Source organism: Lygodium microphyllum, chromosome 25 (genome assembly GCF_053477565.2).
Source record: "Lygodium microphyllum isolate KBCC chromosome 25, Lygodium_microphyllum_v1.1.10, whole genome shotgun sequence".
Lineage (NCBI taxonomy): Eukaryota > Viridiplantae > Streptophyta > Polypodiopsida > Schizaeales > Lygodiaceae > Lygodium > Lygodium microphyllum.
In genome coordinates, this window is record NC_141159.1 from 12,648,540 (window position 1) to 12,667,126 (window position 18,587).

An 18,587-nucleotide genomic window follows, 5' to 3' on the forward strand; every position below is an offset into this window, starting at 1 on the left:
ATAAAATTTCTTGTGCTACTTTAGAAACTTGGATCTTTTTTGTGATGAGATAGACAAACTTACTCCAAAAGTAAAGGATTTACAATACGCATACATGATTCACCGTGGCACTAGACTATAGTCTTAAGCTTCCTAGCAAAATAGCTTAGCACTTACGACCTTCAAAATAACAAAGATCACAATATCACAGTAACTTGGAAAGTGAGTTGAAAAGCAGTAAGGTATGTATACACCTTACCTTTTTAATTAATACAAACTTACACCTTTTCGCATTTTAAAAAGACTTGGAAAGTAAGAAGTTAAAAGGTCATAAATGACCTCATCCTCAGAGAGGTCATAATTTGAGACACAATCACTTCCAATTCTCCCTATGACTAAAAAGGGTTTCCATACTAAATGTTTCCAAACCAAAAAAATATGACCATTTCATAAGTAAGCCCTTCACATTGTGATTTAAATATTTGTTTCCTAGATTTGTGTGGCAATATGTGTGTTTTCAAAATTTATCTTTTGAAACTTCTTTAGTCTAAATGCCAATTAGTGAATCCTCTCTATCTTTGGTTCATGAAGAGGGAGACACCTTGTGTGAGTGCAGTAGTACAAGTGACAAAGACCCTAACGTGTTAGTCAAAGTAACTTGTGGGAAGGGTTTTTGAAAAATTGATATGTTAGTTTGGTTTCTTGTAGCACAATAATCAAACGCACCACAAGAAAGTCCTTTCATTAGAAAAGATTAGTTTCAACAAATTTTTTGACTAATACCATCTTTCACCAATGTATCCCACTCAAGCAAGACTATTAACATAAAATTGAGATTCTCTTGAAAGTCAAGGGGCAAGTTGTTTTTATCTTTGACCCGAAAAACTACAATTCCTATAGCCTCAAACTATATTATAAAAACATTACTTCTACTCATTGTGTATTGCTAATGAAATTTGCTACAAAAGAATGAATATACAATCTATATTCTACCCTTAGATATACCCAACTTTACTTCCACTTCCACCACCACCACCACTAGCTCCACCACTACCCTTCTACCATTGCTAGCTCCACCACCACCTTCACACACACACACACACACACACACACTCTCTCTCTCTCTCTCTCTCTCTCTCTCTCTCTCTCTCTCTCTCTCTCTCTCTTTTTCTCTCTCTCAAATAGCCTCATTTGCCTCTCATTTTGAACTCTTTGGACTTAGTATTAAGATTTAACAACTCTATGTCCTTCACCACCACCACCACCTCCTCCTCTCCTCTCCTCTCTCTCTACCTGTAAAAATAGTTCTCTCTCTCTCTCTCTCTCTCTCTCTCTCTCTCTCTCTCTCTCTCTCTCTCTCTCTCTCTCTCTCTCTCTCTCTCTCTTTGCCCCACCTTCCTCACTATTCTACAAAATAAGACAAATAACAATAGTAAAATATTATCAAAATTTTGATCATAGGTAACCAAGTGAGCTATGTTTATATTTTCTCAACAAAATAAAATGCATTTGCACTAAGAATTAGGATAGTCTTCGCTTTGCTAGTCACAATAAAGGTGATATTGGGAAAGTTCTTCTGCTTCCAAATATGAGGTGCAAGTTCTCTTCATTGAGCATGGATTGATGTATAAACTTGTTTATATTTGTAAGAACTTGGAAATAGTTAAAATGTTGATAATATGCCATGTCACACTGACATTGGTATATAAGGAGATAAGTTGTAAATTTCCACATCTTTTTGACATATCAATACAATTACAATCTTTCTCTCCCTTCTTGCTCCAAGCTTCCATGGCTTCTTCATCTTTCCTGTCTTTCTCTCTCCAATTCTAGTCTTTCTCTCTCCTCGTCACTCTATTTCTCTCTCTTCCTGCAGTCTTTCTCTCTCCTCTGCAGTCTTTCTCTCTCCTCTTTCTCTCTCCCTAGTTCTCTCTCTAACAAGTGGTATCAGAGCCTTAGTTCTTGGTCCCAGTTAGTCCCTCATTTTCACCTAGTTACAACTTTCTAGTTACATGGAATTTTGAGTCACAGGTACACAAGTACGGGAACAGTAGGGGAGTTTTCAAAGCATCTCCTGACCACAAGGACTGCATGCAGAAGCATTAATGGCAGCTTTCTTGGGAGTTTACACCTCCTGACCACAAGGACTGCATGCAGGAGCATTAATGGCAGCTTTCATGAAGACCACACAGACCATGGCAGCCTTTCTTGGAGTCTTAAATAGAGTTTGGACCAAAAATGGAGGCAAACAGACAAAGATGAAAAGTTTTGGTTACTTTTTAGAAGCGGTCTTTCTCCTCCCCAACAGTGAAAACTAGCACAGATTGAGCTGGTTGAATGTTGAGAAGTGCATGACACCTTGGTATTTCTGCAGGCCTCCATTGCTTTGCATAAAGGTGTTACAAAAGCAGCAAAATCGTGTGCTTCTCTTGCACTTAAACAGGGAATCAAAGCTCCTCGGATAACACAGGTATCGCCGAAATGGTCGAGTAATTCTCTCTTCCACTGGTAGAAGCAATAGTTCTTAAGGTTGAAGCAACCCCTGAGGCAAGCTCATCTAAAAATACTGCAGCACCATTTCAGAAACTCACAGTCCACCTCGGTCTGCTTCAGCTTCGTCCTTGCCCGCCTGTTCTGAAACCACACCTCCACCTGCCTCGGTCTCAAATTCAACTGCTTCGCTAGAGCATTCTTTTGCTTTGGATTCAAGGTGCGGTGCTCCTTGAAGCTCTCCTCCAACAGAGCCGACTGCTCCTTCGACAACCGCAGCTTTTTCCTTGTCCCAGCCCCTTGTTCCTCATCGCTCGCCCTGGAGCTCACCTCGCACATCCTCTCCTGATCCGCCTCACAGCTTCCTTTCTCTGCAGCACCGTTTCTCCTGGTTGAAGAGCCATTCGACCTATTGTTTTTCGACAGCGAGAGAGAGATTGCAAGCGCAACATCAAGGTCATCGTCATCATAAGCCTCATCATACGAGGTGTGGCAATCCTCGAAATTAGTGGGAAAATCATCTGCAGAAGGGCCGAGAAGCAGCACCTGTTGTGGAAAAAGAACACCAAATGAAAGAACCGCCTGTCAAAGATGTGTGAGGGATGTTGATCTGGCAGTGTCTCGAGAGAGTCGCAGACTGGCTCAACGCAGGCATCTACATAGCCTTCTTCGCGTCTTTGCTGATCACCTTCTTGTGCTGCTCGCAACCGGTTCATAATTGCCAAGGCTTGATCCCAAAGGGCCTTCTCTGCACCAAGCCATAGATTTTGTCCAGGCATGGAGTTACTTGAATGTTCTACTGGGTAACAAGGATAACTTGGATAGAAAACCATCCTCTTCTCCTGTGAAGACCCTGTCCCTTCTTGCACTGCTTCGCCTTCTGCGCCTTCCAGAGCTCAGCAGATCCACGTTCTTGGACTCGTCAACGCGTCTGAAATTAATTGATCAGATAATAGACTGCCGCACATGCTCCAATGAGGAGCTATTGATCCTATGCAAGCTGCACAATCATGACGAGCTGCTTCATCCGACTGCTTCTTGTACTGTCTGCTTCAGTGAGGCATACTCTTCAGGTGAAACAGTCACACCTACTCAGTAAGGGCTTTGATTTCAGCAAGGGCCATTGCTTCTGATGCACGAGCTGCTTCAGACTCTTTTAAAGCTGCTTGTAGTCTACTCAATGCAGTGCTGGTGGCAGCCTTAAATTGCTCAGATTCAAGTCTTGCTCTCCGCACTGATTCTCTGGATGCTTCTGCAGCAGGCTTGGCTTGATCTGCCTCTGCTACTAATTGTTTTATGGATGTTGGCAGGGTCTCCTTGGCCTCTCTAGCTGCTATCTCACCTGATTGGGCTGATATCAGCAGCTCTCTAACTTTGCATAGCTCCTTGTGTAAGGAGGCTAGAGTTGTACATGCCATCTGTTCTTTTGAATGCATACTCTCAAGTTCCAGTTGAGTTCTTTCCAACTCTGTTTTGGCTGCCTGTATTTCTGAAGAAAGAGAAGACTCATTTTCTGCAGCATTTGTCTGCTTAACTTTCAACTCATCTAGCTCTTCCAACACTTTGCTAAGAGCTGTAACAGACGCCAACTCAGTAGACCTGACATGGTCCAACTCCACTTTCAAGCTAGCAATGTTCTTTTGTGTCTCACTTTCAGCCAACACTGCCTGTCTCTCAGCTTCTTCTACATCAGAATACTCTTCCTTTAGCTTGATTACTGCAGTACGTGCTTCCTGTATCTTTGTTTCGAGCTCCTGCAGTTCAGCTCCTGCAGTTCAGTTGACTTTTCCACTAGAATATCACTCATCACCTTTTCCTGCAATTCAGGACTATGATCTGACTTTAAAAGTTCAATCTGCTCTTCTGCCTCTACAAGTGCAGCTTGAGCAGCAACCAAAGCCTCATTAACAGAGTCCTGTTCTTCAGTAAGTTCTTGAATTTTCTTGGAGACAACATCCAGAGCATTATTGGCCTCTTGTCTTTCTTTTATTACTGCTTGCTTCAAATTAGTGACAGAGAGGAGCACCCCCTTTGTGCTTTCAATCAGTGCCAGTCAACTTTATGGATGTGTGTTTAGTAATTGATTGAACACCCACAGTATGTCCCAAACATGTTCTTACCTCTGAACTTGCAACAGTTCTTTTTGCTCCCAAAGCTTGTTGCATATACTCAATTAAACTTTCATATGTAAGTTTGTGTCCAAGTTGATCTGTAACATGGAAAACATCCATGAACCAACCACCATCTGAGGATATATAGGCTTTGGGGATGCAATCTTGTAATGCCATATTCATGGAATGTTGTTTCCTACTCATTTGAGTGTATAGGCATTGGGTATCGACTCAAGTTGGATAAGAAGTACTCAAAACACTTGGAACAAGGCTAAAACAGGGTGCAGTCCAAACAGGGACAGATTTGGAAAAGTTGCTACAGAAATTAGTAGCATCATTCTAACGGCAAAGGAACAACTGGAAGTGATACTAGTTATCATAAGCTTCGAGTGGAGCCATCAAACGTCTCATTTGGACACATATTTCTCGAGCTAGAGCCTATTTGGTACCGGCAGTTCACTAACAATTCACTGTGGACAGTTCTGGAAATTCTTAAACAGAGAGGGGGAACAGCATATCTCTTCAACTTGACTGCAATGGCAGCAACTAAGAACAATAGCTCCAGCTCTAGTGAACAACGTTGGCTTCAAATACATGCTAAAATGGACAAACTTGGACAAGGTTGGCTTCAAACACAGGCTAAAATGGACAAACTTGTACAAGATCAGCTTCAAACAAAAGCTAATATTGACAAACTTGTAGTTTCGATTCAACAGTGTATTGCTCCTATGGGAAAAACAGCAGGACCTGAATCAAATGTTCATGCTTATGGATAGCATTTATATGCTGATGGTACACACTATGATCCACATGCATCTTATGAATATGAACAGCAACAATATGCAAATGAATATGAGCAGTATGCAAGTACATCTGGACAGCATGTTAATGCTTATAAATATGATGTACCATATCATAGTGCAGAGTATTATCCCATTGAACCTTGGCAGCAGAATGGTTATTATGGTCAGCATGCTTATGCTTATGAGCATCCATCTCTTCAGCAAAATAGTTCTTATGGATGTAACAGAAATGGTTATGCTTATCAGTACACTTCTAGCTTTGATCAACAGCAAGCAAGTGATTATGAACAATACAGTGGGATCAATGATCAAAGGCAACATGCTTATGAATGTGAGCAGCAAACTGCAGTGGAAACAACTGCATATGCTCAACCTAATTGTCCCTCTGATGTGCAGCAGGACTATTATCACCATATGCAGTATGGACAGCATGAGCAATATGGTTATGAGTATGGACAGCTATCTGTTGTACATGATGAGCATGGACAGCCATCTGTTGTACATGATGAGCATGGACAGCCATCTGTTATGCATGAGCAGCAAGATGACTATGAGCAGCATGTCAAAAATATCATAGAGCTGACTAATGGTGATGAACAGGTGTGTAAATTGCTATCTAAAGCTAAACGTGTTAGACACCTTACTAGTGATACAATACGGAAACTGCATGCTGCGGGCTTATGCTATCGTTGTGCGAAGCCACTATCTTGTAATCACCAAGCCACATGTAGGGCAAAGTCTGCCAAAATAATCTTGCTATTTGAATATTATGATGAAAATGATGGAGAACATCTTGTTGAAGACCATTCTGGTATGAGTCCACAACAAGAAGTTCAACAACAAGAAGTTCAGTTCAAGAAGGAAGATTATGGACAGCATGTGGACTTGGAAGATCATCATGCAATGGAGACTTTGTTAGTGAGTACTATTATGATGATCGTGTTTCCAGCAGTATTTGATTTCGATCTTATGAAAGTTGATCCTATGCATGGCAAAGATACAACTTTTCCTTTTGATCCGGGAGGCTACAGGCTGATTTTGACCTCCTGTATAGATTAGTACTACTATTGAGTATTAGGTAATCTTTTCTTTTATCCCTTGTAATGCTGTACAGAGTAGTACTCTGTTCTATCCATCTCCTTTTTAGCTTGTTTCTAGGTTTGTTTTTGAGGACAAAAACTTTTGGGAAGGGATGGATTGTAAGAAGTTGGAAATAGTTAAAATGTTGATAATATGCCATGTCACACTGACATTGGTATATAAGGAGATAAGTTGTAAATTTCCACATCTTTTTGACATATCAATACAATTACAATCTTTCTCTCCCTTCTTGCTCCAAGCTTCCATGGCTTCTTCATCTTTCCTGTCTTTCTCTCTCCAATTCTAGTCTTTCTCTCTCCTCGTCACTCTATTTCTCTCTCTTCCTGCAGTCTTTCTCTCTCCTCTGCAGTCTTTCTCTCTCCTCTTTCTCTCTCCCTAGTTCTCTCTCTGACAATATTTGCATCTATTCCAAATACTCGAAGGTACACATAGTATAAGTGCTTGCATGCCACATATGCCTTCCCTTCTACTAGACATCCATCAAAACTTGACAATTATATGTTCTATTATTTGCAATGTACACATTGTAACACTCTTGCAAGACACTTAGGTTAAGTAGAAAAAACAATGAATTTTAATGGCCTTCATGACCATAAAAATCTCTTTCTTTGTGAAATTTTTTTCCCATTATTTCTTTTGACTGGACCCCAAATATTTGCTAAAGGATCTAAATGTCATGTGATTTTTCTCAATTATTCTTCAACTTTAATTCTCATCCCTTTCCGCATTAAGGACATTAGAACCTTGATTTAGAGTGAGAACTATAATCTCCATATGAGTATATTTTTTTCTCAATAGTTATCCTTTCCTTTGTATACTTTCATCATTTACCATGAAATTAAATATATCCATGGAATTGTTTGGCTAGCATACTTCTAGCATATAAGTTTATTTGCAATTTTGTGAAAGTGAGAACCTTATGAGATCACCCATCAAAAACTTAGAATTTTTCTTTATATGTGGCACAAGGTCACTAAACATTGATTAAAAAACAAAAATTCATTATTAAAGCTTGCATATTTATGGATTATTTATTGTGGAAAACAAGGGATATTGATTGAAAAAAATAAATATAAATTATGTGCTCAATTAATATGCTCAATATGAGAGAGAGAGAGAGAGAGAGCATAATCTTGATTCATCATTGTGCATGTCTTTCCTAACTTAACATCATGTTGTTGTAATATTAATTTTCATAGGCTATAAAATATAGTTATACTTCTTTGAAATAATCATGTGTGTGTGTGTGTGTGTGTGTGTGTGTGTGTGTGTGTGTGTGTATGTGTTAGGACTTCTAATATATACCTTGATGTGTGTAATACACACATGTATGCATATATCTTACTACTATATTATTTTCACTATAGGTTCGGAAAGCCCCAAACCTACCCCTTTTTCCAAACCTCCCTTTTTCAATCAAAACCCCCTCCCCTCCCCTCTTTCTCATGTGTACCCCCCTCCCCCTCACCCCCATTTTTAAAATTAAAACCCCCTCCCCTCTATCTCACTTATAGTCTCTCTCTTTCTTTTCCCCCTCCCTTTTTAATTAAATTCCTCTCCTCTCCCCCCTCTCTCTCTCATGTGTAAGGCCTAGGTTCTCTCTCTCTCTCTCCCTCTCTCTCTCTCTCTCTCTCTCTCTCTCTCTCTTAGATTAAACTTTTTAATTTAAACTTTTCTTTTAATTAAATGTTTTTTAAATTTAAATAAAAATTTTTAACATAATTTTTCACACATTTTGAGAGAGAGAGAGAGAGAGAAGAAGAAGAAGAATTATAAAAGGAAGAAGACGGAGAGAGGAGGGGGGAAAGAGGAAAGAGACTAGTCTTTTTTAAATTAAACATTTTTCTTCTCCCCCTCCCCCCTCTCTCTCATGTGTAGGGCCTAGGTTCTCTCTCTCTCTCATGTGTAAGGCCTAGGTTCTCTCTCTCTCTCTCATAGTTAGATTAAACTTTTTAATTAAAAAATTTTTAATTAAAATAAGGGGAGAGAGAGAGAGAGAGAGAATATACAAAGAGCAAAAAAGAAAGAAGAGAGGGAGGAAGAGAAAGAATTATAGAGAGAGGAAATATAAAATTTAAAAGAGAGAGAGAGAGAGGAAAAGAAAAAACGAAACAAGAGGAGAGAGAGGGAAGAGAGATAGAGAGAAGAAAATGAGAGAGAAAATATAAAATTTATGTTGGGGTAAAAGGCCTCTGGGCCTCCCTATGTATATTGTGACCGCCCATTCTTTATTAATATATAATATGATAGTACAATAAGGCTGTCAGTTCAGTTGGACAGCACCTACATTGTGTGTGCTCTTCCCTCCCGTATTTTCCTCTTCTCCTTCTCCACTGCCATTGCATCCCCTTCAACTAGTATCAGAGCTTTGGATCAGAGCTTGATCGTGGAGCTTGGCCCGGACCTAGATTGAAGACCTAGAGCTTGGAGCTTCAATGCCAACCGTGGCTTCTTCCCCCCGAGGTAAGATTTCATCTCCCGCCTCTCCTTGGTCCTCACAGGCTCTTTGCAAGTGTTCCTTGGCTTCATTGGACACCTTGTATGCCCCCTTATCCTTAGCATAACCAACAGGCCCCACAGTAGCAGCTCACGTTTTTTTGCGCATGTTTTGAAATCTGGCTCAAAATTTCCATTTTTTCTCATATCTCGGGCATCTGGAACCCGATTTAGGCAAGATAAGAGACTAACTTGGGGTTTTGGCACGCTCCGAACGCAATGTGATGTCAGATCTGCCAAATTCTGATCATAGAATTTTTTGTAATAGATCTAAGTTGATTTACAGCAAGAAAATGTCATGCTCTTAGCTTATGTGATGCTCCCAAGGCTTGGTATTTGATGCCCAAATGCTTTGGGGATGTTTGTCTAATGTTTTGAGATACTTTGGCACTTGGTTTGAGCTTCTATAGCTCAATTTATGTAGGGATTTACTATTGTACATTGTTTGGGCAATAAGGTTTTATCATGGATGGCTTATGCATAATGCTCTTTGTTGACATTCGGGTGTCTTGTTGGATGTATTGATGCTTGGTATTGATGCTATTTGAGAGCTATTGAGCATTGATTTGAATGCAGACACTTCGTTGTTGGTTGGGATTTATGACATGTTATTTTACCTCCAGTTTGGTTATGCCTATGGTCTATGGGTGCTCCCAACTACTCGGGATGATATGTTGATGTATTTGGATAATGCCACTTTGATGTTTATGCTCCCGGATACTTCTTGAGCAAAGAGTAGAGCTCAATTCTTGGTTCACTATCATTTTCTTTGCAGCTAGCATTTCACTTGACAAGGTTTATGCCCCGTGCCACCCATTATGGGATTGATGTCTAATGTGGATGCTTTTGGGTTTGGTTGCAATATGGTAGATGTTTGGGCTTGAATCGACTTGCATTTGAGAATTTTGTGGAGCAATTTGCATTTGGTTGGCTGGAGCCCCGAGAGGAACACCAAGGAAAAGGGAATTCTCTTGCAAGAAAATCTAGCTTGTAACATCAACAAGCTTGTTTATCATGTTTCATATTGTCACAATGAAGAAAAGAACACCAGGCACAACAAATCTTCATGCGGCATCATGTAAATCTCCCACGGATTTTAATAGAATCAACCATATTCTTCAATATCTTCACAAAATCCATCAATGGAACAAAGAAAGCAAAGGAATACACCATCTTTGAATGGAAATACATCACATAGTATTCATCTTCAATATCTTCATAGTCTTCTCTCTCAATCTCTCATATACAATCACTCTGTTTCAGTAGAATTGGCTATCTCTGACTCTCTCTCTCTCACTCCATCAATAATACATCATATCCTCACTACAATCTCTCAAAAATCACTCTCAATAATCCCCTTAGGTCGTGGATACCCCTCCCAAGAGGTATGTCTGATATGAAGAGTCACCAGAGCCACTACAGTGTCTCTTCACAGCTCACTACTGTCACTTCACTCTAGTCTTCTCTTGAGTCTTCAACAGCTACTTCTTCCACTTCTTTCAGCTCTTTTGCACTTGTATTCACCTCTTTCCAAGGCTAGAAAACTTTCCCCAAAGTCACACATACATTCCACAGAACACTTACAGAAGCATACAGAACAGTCTACAGAACAGTACAGAACAGAACAGAAATAGAACAGAAGCAGAAGCTCTACAGAAGACCTACAGAAGCTTACAGAAGATCATCAAAACCACATGACTCATTCTCAAACCATTCCAAACTCTCACAAACCATTCAATAAACTTTCACAAGATCTCAATCTTCATTAATCAATACTTCATCCCTCCTTACAGAAGACAATCAGAACAAAACAAACCAAAACAGAACAAAACAGAAGGTATACAGAACCATTCAGAACCTATCAGAACATCACAGAACCACCAACAAACATCATGATCTTCCAAAACACAATCAATATCATCTAAAACACTCTCAAACCACTTCTAAATCAATCAATCATCTCATAAAATCAACCATTCAGCTCTCAAAAACAACAAAAATCAGCCAAAAAACAAGTCATTTCAACACTCAACATATCCCCACACTTAATAAGGAAGCGTCCTCGCGACCCAGGAAAAAGGGAATACAAGTTCAGGGAAAAGCTCAACTTTGATCTTCAATATCTTTTCACAAAGAATCCACCCACCACGACCCCAACTTATAACCTGTTTCTGATAGAAAAATACAAAGAAAGGAAAACCCTTTATACATTAACACCTCTGATCAAACTAAAAATCTCCACAAATTTGTAAAGGATATAAGAGTTTGCTTCTTCTTCATCAGCATCAGCTTCAACTCTCCAACCACGACCCCAACTCTACAAATCTCCAAAACAGAGCTCGTACACGAAATCCAATAGGAAACCACCACGTTCGTTTGACATACATGAACTCACAACACAAACACTAATACACAACACAACCATCTGAATGACTCCTTCAAAAAGAAAGTTGTTCATTAAAAGCTTCCACCATACATTGGAAAGGTATCAATGAAGATGATCCCTCTTAAAAGATTGATGTTGTCGGAATCGATCCATAGATAAGGATTCATCTACAAAGTTTTTGGGAGGATTTTGAAAAAATTGGAGACAGCACATCCTTTCCAACAGGACCAGGTATCTGCTAGGCAAACAGAGGGCATGAAAATACAGTATCTCCAGCTGCTGGGAATCAATGCTAACATTGACATTCATGCACAACTTTGGAATAGGCTTTGAATCAGTATGAGAGTGCCTATGCATATACGCCAAGTACCAAGCAAAGTGAGCAGTTAATCTCACTGAGGGATCTGCAAACTGTGAATATTGTTGGGCGAAATGAACATAGTTTTGATAAGCTTGACTTGAAGCTGTCCATTCTCCCGGAATTACTGGCCAATTAATCTGTGGTCCTGTAAGACAATCATCCGAAGTCCATCCCCTTCTTCTGGAAATCTGATTATCAAAACCGTCACAGTCACTAACCAATTGAGGTGGTTGAGATATGGAAGTGTTAGGAGAGGGTAGTGGAATAAGGGAAAGTGGATGTAGGGAAGGATAGGAAAAATCATAAAAGGAAGAAAAGGTTAAAGAAGGAGTGGCAGAAATTTGTAAGGAATCACTAAGGAACGGTGTTAACTGATAAATAGGAAATGTGGAGGGTACATTAATGAGGGGTGAAGAACAGGGTGGAGAAGGGGAAAATACCCTATCCTCAATAAAGGAACAATAAGTGAAAATAGGAATTTGAGGGAACGATGAAGGTTGGAAAAGAAGGGGTAAAATAATTGTGGAATTAGATTGACAAAGGGAAAGATGTATAGCATAGCGGTGAGCCATTTGTTGGTAATAGAGGAGGGTAGGAACAGAAGGTCCTAAGAGAGATCGTCTATGATAGGCATCAAAGAAGGTAGCATCAAGTGGATTATGTTTGGAAAGATAGGTTAAGAGATCCATCCTCAGTTGGTTAGTACTCTGGGCAAAGGTAGGAGCTGTGTTTTGTCTTTGATTGGGGACCACCGAATCAATCATGGGATGCCACGAACTATCCTGACAATCAGCTACTTTGGAGGAATAACTTTGGAACATATCAGCTATGCGCAACTCCAAATGATTGACATATAAAATAGCCTGTAAGACCACATCCCCCACATACCATGCCATATCTACCTCATCTGGAATTAACAAATCTCCTCGGAGATACATGTATGACATCAACATGGTATCTGGCGTGACAGAATCTTCAAAGACCATTCTGACTACCTCTGTCAACAACTCAGCAGACCAAGCCCCACTCCAGCCATCCTCTGGAAAAGGTAAATCCATCGTGGAAAGCTTCATGTAGAAGACCAACTTCTGTAAGTGGTAGTGGACAAAGAAAGAATGGTCTGGTAAGACATATTCCTGAAACTGCTCAAAGGTAGACCATAACAAGTCCATTCTGGACTGCAATCTTTCCACTTTATCTTGGAATAAAGGGCACAAAGTAGCCTGTCTCTGTAGGGCAGCCAAGTCCTGCTGTGAAAGAGAAGGAATTAATGGAATAGGAGGGCTTGGAGGAACAGAGCGGGACTTTGCAAGCTGATCTTGCAACTGTTGGATTTGGGAGGCTTGGTTGGCCACTGTGTCATTAGCCATTTGTAAAGCTGAAAGCTTGTCATCTAAGAGAACTTGGAATTCCGTCGCTTCCCTGGACATCCTCTCCTTCTCTGCTGAAAGGCTAGTAACCTGGGATTGAACCGCGAGTAACTGGGTCTTTAATGAAGAAATCTCATCACTTTGGGTGGCAACCAGTTGGGTTTGCAGTTCCATTTGCTTAAATAAATCTGCTAGGGTATCCTTAGCAGAAGCTAACTCAGATGTTGCCTTATGCAACTGGTCTTTGGACTGCATGAGCTCCTCATAGAAAGATGCGTACAACTGTTGAACACAGGCTGTCACTGACAACTCAATGGAACTTTGAATATCCTTGCAGAGGAAAGGAATGGCATCTCCTGAGACGAGACTGTTCAGGGAAGGAACTGAGATCTCCAAGGATCCTTCTCGATGTGCTCTGAATAGGTTATTGCAAGTGAGATACCCAGGGAGGTCACTGCCAGAAGTAGCAGGGATAGGCACTGAGGAAAGTACAGCAGGGGCTTTATCCGCTACCCTCTTCAAGCATTTGCGTTGTATGACCAGGGGAGGCGGAGAATCATCATCCTCAATGTCAATGGGTGCTGACTCTTCTGAAGGTGGAGGAGGAGGTACTGGATCTAATGGAGGAGGTGGAGGCACAGTCTTCTGTAAACCTGAATAGGTCAAGAAGGCAGACAAATATGATCCGTATGTAACGTTGGTAACATTACCCCTGGTGACTTTAACAAAATGCTGATCCATTTTAGTAAGGAGGTAAGTGCTCCAATCAATAGCAACTCCTTTCAGCACCATCCTGGAAGCTGTGAAAAGCTCTTTGGACAAATAGTGGGATGGCGTTTTGGCAGGCATAAACCTGTCCTGAAGGAACTGACACATCGTCTTCCATACGGGATCAGTAATCATAGAAAAGGAAACTCCTGAAGAGTTTATCACCTTCTTAACATCAAGGACTTCCCTTGTCTGCTTTTGCAACAGCTTGAGAATCTCTTCATTAGAGAAGAGCTGACGAGTGGTCACAAAAGGTTCTCCTTTGAAGGGAAGAGACAGAGCCTTCCCTAAGCCGCGAGGTGTCAATGTCATAGACATTCCTTGGACTACGCCTGTCTTCTTGCTGTAAGAGGCCAGGAACTCATCACATAAGGATGGATCCTCTGGAAGCAATGGAAAAGGAGTGGCCACAAAAGCAGCAAGTCCTGCCTTCGTGAGGGGCTCAAAAGTAAGTAGGGAAGAGTAATCCCTACTAACTAGTGGGACGTACTGGATAGAGGGAGGAGCATGAGAAGGCGCCATTCAGATGGTTACACACACACCATAAACACAGATAATCAAGGAGAATACCTGCAAAGCAACAGACAAAAACCAAGGATAAGAGAATAACCAATAAAACGTGACACGACCAACTAACCCCAAGCAAACCACATCCTAGAAAAAATTTGACATGACCTTAAGACAAATGCGACCGAAAGCTTCATGCGATGCATCAGACAAACACCCAGAATCCCGTAGCAGGCAATAAAAGAAAAAACTGCATACCCTACCCGTAACCGTAACAAAGACATGAAACCAAAATCATACCATATCCGACACATATCAAGACTACATCAGAACTCTAAGGACTGCGCAAACCCATCCCACGAAACGGTTCATTAAAAAGGGGAATTAAGTGCAGTGAGGGGGGATTAATTTAATGAAGGGTTGATTTTAATAAATTATTTAAAAATGGGTGAATTTTTATTAGGTGATAAACCAAGAAAACGGCGGTTCCTTATTATAAATTTAATTACCAATTATTAGGTTAAAACGGTGCAGTTATGCGATTCCCGGACTTTGATTCCCGACTGGGTCTCTAAATGCAATTCATTGATTACAAATTAAGGTAATGTGGAGCGCTTTTTTGCCAGCGCGTGCTCATGTGACGGCTGGTTTATTTTTAAATTAAAAATTTAAAGTGCCTCTGTAGCGCACGTAGCGCGTGCTAAGTGAACGGCTGGTTTATTTTAATTAAAAAGTATGTGTGTTGAGCGCGAATGCGCGTGGAACTGTGGGTGAATTAAAGGGTTCATTTTAACAATTAATTTGTGATTAAGGGGGAAAATAAAAATAAATAAAGCACATAAAATAAATACCTGGAAGGGGTGTGTATGTAATGCAGAAATGCGCACGGAAGAGTCCACCAAAAGAAGTGAATCCAGTAAAGGAAAAGTAAAGATCACTGATGAGACAACAACGACAACACCTTAGCGGATGTGTGGATTTGATTGTGGTTGGTTTTTGATTTTTTTGTTATTTTTATTTTTATGATTTGTTAGTAGTTTTTTTAAATTTATTTATTATTATTTTTTTATTTTTTTTGTTTTTGGTGTTAAGTTGTGATTATTTATGGTGGAATAAAGGGAAAATGATGAAGGGAGGTGAGGGAATTTTTTTAGAATTTTGTAGAATTTTTTTAGAATTTTGTAGAATTTTTTAAATGAATTTTCTACATTGATTGGCAATTTGGAGGTGAAATTAGGAAATATTGAATTTTCAAAAATTATAGGGTAGGCAATTTCCAACGGACAAATTCCCAAAAATTGGCAAAAGGCAAAAGGAAATTTTAGAAATTTTTCTGAATTTTTTTTAATGGAAAAATTAATGTAGTGATTAATTAAGTCACCTAAATCACATTAATAGGATAAGTCAGTTAGGCATAAGTCAGTTAAGTCTGGTTAGTGGGGGTAAGTCAGGTTAGTCTACCTAAGTCTAGTTAGGTTAGTCAAGGTTGCTTAGGTTAGTCAACTAGGCTAGGTTAGTCAACTAGGTTAAGTTAGTCAACTAGGTTAAGTTAACTAGGTAGGTTGGGGTTAGGTTAACTAGGCTAACCAGGGTTAGGTAATTAAGTTGACTATGGTTAGGTTAACACTAACCTAGCTAGGGTTAAGTTAGGGTTAGGGGTGGGGGTTAGATTAGTTAACCTAACCAAGGTTAGTGGGAACTAACTGGGGTTAGTTAACCTGGGGGGTTAATTGAACCTAACTAGGGTTAGTGGGAATTAACCTAAGGTTAGTTGGTTAGGGGGTGGGTTAGGTTAGGGTGACTAGGGGGTTAGGGGGTTAGACTAACTACTTTAGGGTTAGTGTAAGTTAATTAGGGTTAGATTAACTTCATTAGGGTTAGTGTAAGTAAATTAGAGTTAGTTTAACTAACCTAGGGTTAGAGAGGGGTTAGAGAGGAGGAGGTGGTGGCCCGACTGGCGGCGGCGGCAACAGCTCCACGGCGCGGCGGCGGCTCCACGGGCGCGGCGGCGCGACTGCAACAGGGGGGGCGGGCAGAGGCGGAGAGGAGGGCGGCAGAAGGGCGGGGGGGCGGGGGAGAAGCACGGCGGGGGCTGGCGCTGCTGGCGGGGGGCAGAAGGGCGGAGGTCGCTGGCGGGAGGAAGAAGGGAGGGAGGGCGCTGGCGGGAGGGAGAAGGAGCGGAGGGCGCTGCGGGGGGAGGAAGGGAGGGAGGGCGCTGGCGGGAGGGAGAAGGAGCGAAGGTCGCTGGCGGGAGGAAGAAGGGCGCTGGCGGAAGGTAGAAGGAGCGGAGGGCGCTGCGGGGGGAGGAAGGGAGGGAGGGCGCTGGCGGGAGGCAGAAGGGCGGGGTGGGAGATGGCGCGTGGGAGGGAGGAGTTGCAGAGGAGGATGACGAGGAGGGAGGGTGGAGAGGCACAGGGAAGGAGAAAGACGCGTCGAAGGGAGGAGGCGTTGAGGGAGAGGGCGCGCAGGAGGAAGGAGGTGGAGAGGAAGAGGGCGCGCAGGAGGAGAGAGATAAAGAAAGGGAGAGAGAAAGAGAGAGAAGGGCGGTTGGGGGGAAGGGGTAGGCATGTGGGGGGAAAGGGTAGGGGGTTAGGGGAAAGGGGTGGGGGCCCATGGGGGGCCATGGGTTGGGCAAGTGGGGGAAAGGGTAGGGGGCAAGAGGGTAAGGGGTGGGTAGTGGGCGGGTAGGGGAAGGGGTTATGGGCAGGGTAGGGGAAGGGTTATGGGCGGGGTAGGGGTCCAAGGGGGATAGGGGGTGCCCGAGGGAAGGGGAAGGGTGGGAAGGGATGGGTGCGTACCCCCGTCCCGCGCACGTGCGCGGGGCGGGGTAAAAAATTTTGCCGTGACGGGATTGAAATGGCGCTGGGATGACGGTACGGATGATGCGGACACGACCGGGGCGCGTGGAGACTCGTAAAATCGAAAAAGGGCGCGTTCACGCGTAAAACGGGCGCGAGAAAAAAACGTAAAAATAAAGAAAAATTAATAACTCCCAATCCGGACGTCAAAACGAAATAGCGTAAAAACAAAAAGTGGGCAGGACGACAGGAGAAAAATAAGGAAAATACGGGACGGGGGTTTCGGGAGGGGTAAAGGGCGGTCACGTGCAAAAAACACAAAAAATGAACCAAAAAACACAATTAAAAATTAATAGCGAAAAATCCGTGCATCGGAATGAGGTGTAGAAAAAAGGAAAACTGTACAGAAAGATGTGCCCGACAATCCTAGCATATCAAAACATAATTCCAACTGAGATAAGACGTGTTCACATGGGAAAAACCCAAAAATAAACCCGAAAATGGGATCGGAAATTAATAGCGGACAACCCATTCACCGGAATGACATGCAGTAAGAAGGAAAAATGGCCGCAGGAAGGGGTGGCACAGGGTTATCATGTTAAACCGCAGTTCCGGTGGAAGTAGGAAGGGTTCACATGCGAAAAACTCCAAAAATACTCCCGAAAACTCATTTAAAATTTAATAAGTAAAAATCTGGAAGTCGAAAAAGGGTGGAGGAAAAAGGAAAAAGGTAGGGGAAGGCACAGGGTACACGGCTGTCAAATCAAATTGGAATTCCGATACAAATAGGGCAGGTTCACATGGAAAAATGTCGAAAATACGCATGAAAAAGTCGTAAAAACCCGGAAAATTAATATTGGACAAACCGTGTATCAGAATGACTCGGAGTAAAAAGGGAGAATGTCAGGGGAAAAGTGGTTGTCAGGGCTATGACATCAGATCATGGTTCCGAAGCAAGAAAAGCACATTCACATGGAAAACCGGCTAAATTGCGCAAAATGCTTCAAAAATTAATAACGCAAAAACCGTGCACCGGAATAGGGGTAGGTAAAAAGGAAAAATGGTCAGTTCAACGGGGGGAAGAGGGCTATAAGGTTGGATTGGGATTTTGATGAACGTAGGGTGCATTCACATAGTAGGACCTCAAAATCAAGGAATGAAGAAAAACTGGAAGGGAACAGCCCCAAGGGTGGGTGGAACATAACCGGGTGGTTGGGAAGGGATCCCATTAGGGTAAAAGCAAGTCATGGCATACATGCATGAGCAGGGTAAGGCATATGCAAAGGATATGCAATATAGACGCGCAGGGACGCGTCCCCACACTTAAGACCTTAACGGATAGGGTTAACCGAGCAACAGGGACTTAGGACCACGCCACAGACCATCCACTAACTTCCCCACACTTAAAACATGACTG